The 2610-nt window shown below is 39.4% G+C and overlaps 1 pseudogene; it reads left to right on the top strand.

Moving 5' to 3' along the window:
* The first annotated feature begins 614 nt into the window (after positions 1-614).
* Positions 615-2610, top strand: part of LOC102861218 — a 116606-nt pseudogene continuing 114610 nt past the window's right edge.

The following is a 2610-nucleotide window of genomic DNA, read 5'->3' on the forward strand; positions in this document are numbered from 1 at the left end:
AAGATGCTGAGGATTCAGGTCACAAGGCAAGCATCAATAAATGGAAAAAAAAAAACCACCCAAAAATAATACAAAGAATCTTTTCAGAGGACAATGCTGCAAAATTAGAAATTATTAATGAGAGGATAAAGGAGGAAAAACCATACATTTGGAAGCTGAACAACACCCTGCTTGAACATGAGTGGATACTAGAGACATAAAAAATGAAATTAAAGTTTCTTGAAACAAATGACAATGAAAACACCACTTACCAAAACCTCTGGTCAACAGCCAAAGCAGTAATCAGAGGTCAATTTATAGCAATAAGCAAACACATCAAAAGGCAGGGAAAATTGACCATTGACTCTCTAACTCAACATCTTCAGCAAACTGAAAAAGAACAGCAAGACCCGACACCCTCTAAAAAACCTGAAATTGTAAAAATGAGCAGAAATAAATGAAATAGAAAACAGAAAAACAATTGAAACTATCAACAAAACTAGGAGTTGGTTCTTTGAAAAGATCAATAAAATTGACAAAATTGGGGAGTGGGCGTGGCAGCCGTTGGAGCACGCCGGCCTCTGTTCCCGCCTCACACGAAGCCGAAGCCGCGGTGCTCCCCTCCACCAATTACCATGAGCGAGCGCCTCCGCCCCAGAAAAAGGAGAAGGAATGGAAATGATGAGGACAACCACCTCCCTCCGCAGACTAAGAGGAGTAGCCGGAACCCTGCCTTCCAAGATTCCTGGGACACAGAGTCTTCCAGTATGAGAGTGGTGGCGGCAGCAGCAGCATCAACAGCCCAGACCGGGCGAGTGGCCCAGAAACCAGCTTATACCAGATCATCACCGGCTCGAGCCCCAACACCCCCCAGCCTGCCCCCGAGCAGTCTGTGCTCTGCCAAGGCCTTTACTTCCACATCAACCAGACCCTGAAGGAGGCCCACTTCCACAGCCTCAACAAAATAGGATTAGAGGGGAATTACTTCAATATAGTAAAAAGTATATATGCAAACTTGAGAGATAACATTGTTTTCAATGGAGAGAGATTAAAAGCATTCCCTTTGAGAACAGGAACTAGGCAAGGATGCCCACTATCACCTCTCCTATTCAGTATTGTATAGGAAGACTTAGCAATTGCAATAAGACAAGAGAAGGAAATAAGAGGTATCCAAAATGGCAGAGAGGAGGTAAAATTATCTTTATATGCAGATGATATGATAATATACCTAGAAAACTCTAAAGACTCAGCAAGAAAACTACTAGACATAGTTGACCAGTTTAGCAATGTGGCAAGATACAAGATCAACATACAAAAATAATTTGGATTTCTCTACAGTGAGAAAGAGAATACAGTGCTAAAGCTATGGAAAAGAAGACCCTTCACAATAGCTAATCACAAGATTAAATACTTGGGAGCAAATCTAACCAGAATTCAAAGAAAATTACAAAACATTACTACAAGAATCAAAAAGAGACCTGGAGAAATGGAAAATATCCCTTGCTCATGGATAGGAAGACTCAGTATTGTGGACATGATAATACTACCAAAGGCAATTTACACGTTCAATGCAATCCCAATACAAATACCAATTCAATTCTTCAATGAGATGGAAAAGGCAATCTCCAATTTCATTTGGAATGGAAAGAGGCCCTGAGTAAGCAAAGTACGCCTCAAAAAGGGAAACAAGGTAGGAAGCATCTCACTCCCTGATTTCAAATCCTACTACACTGTCATGGTGGTCAAGACACCGTGATACTGGTACAATGATAGACACATAGATCAATAGAATAGAATTGAGAGCCCAGAAATAAGCCCATCTACCCATAGTCTATTGATTTTTTACAAGGAGAAGAAGTCAGAAAAGTGGGGAAACAACAGCCATTTTAACAAATTGTTTTGGCAAAATTGGAAAACTATCTGCAGAAAACTCAAGATCCATATCTCACTCTATACATGAAAACCAACTCAAAGTGGATCAAGGACCTAGGACTAAAACCAAGGATTATAAATTTCTTTAGAGAAAAGCTTGGAAGAACTCTAAAAGTCCCAATCCTCAATATAAACAACCTTCCAAGTATCCTGAGAAACCTATAACCAGAAGAGGATAAAATAGATGAATGGGATCTTTTAAGAATCAAATCCCTATGTACATCCAAAATCTTCTCCAGTAGGGTAAAAAGGGAAGCCATAGACTGGGAAAAAATGTTTGGTAATGACCTGTCAGATAGGGGATATATATCTAGAATTTATAAAATACTCGAGAATCCACAAAAAGATAAAGGTAAACAACCCAACTGAAAAATGGGCACAATATATGAACAGATACTTTACCAAGAAGACATTCAGATGGCAAGGAAACACATGAAGAAATGTAAAAAATCTAGGGATTTTTGCTCTAAGAGAGATGCAAAGCAAAACTACTATGAAATATCATCTCACCCCAGTAAGAATAGTAAAATTTAGCAGAACAGGAAACAACAAAAGCTGGAGAGGTTGCAGAGAAAATGGAGCCTATATTCACTGTTGGTGGGAGTGTAAAATGGTGCAGCCACTCTGGAAAGCAGTATGGTGCTTTCTCAAAAGTTGGAAATAGAAATATTATTTGACCCAGCAATTCCACTACTGGGA

Source organism: Elephantulus edwardii, unplaced genomic scaffold (assembly GCF_000299155.1).
Source record: "Elephantulus edwardii isolate Elephantulus edwardi_28Jun2011 unplaced genomic scaffold, EleEdw1.0 scaffold00115, whole genome shotgun sequence".
Classification (NCBI taxonomy): Eukaryota; Metazoa; Chordata; class Mammalia; order Macroscelidea; family Macroscelididae; genus Elephantulus; species Elephantulus edwardii.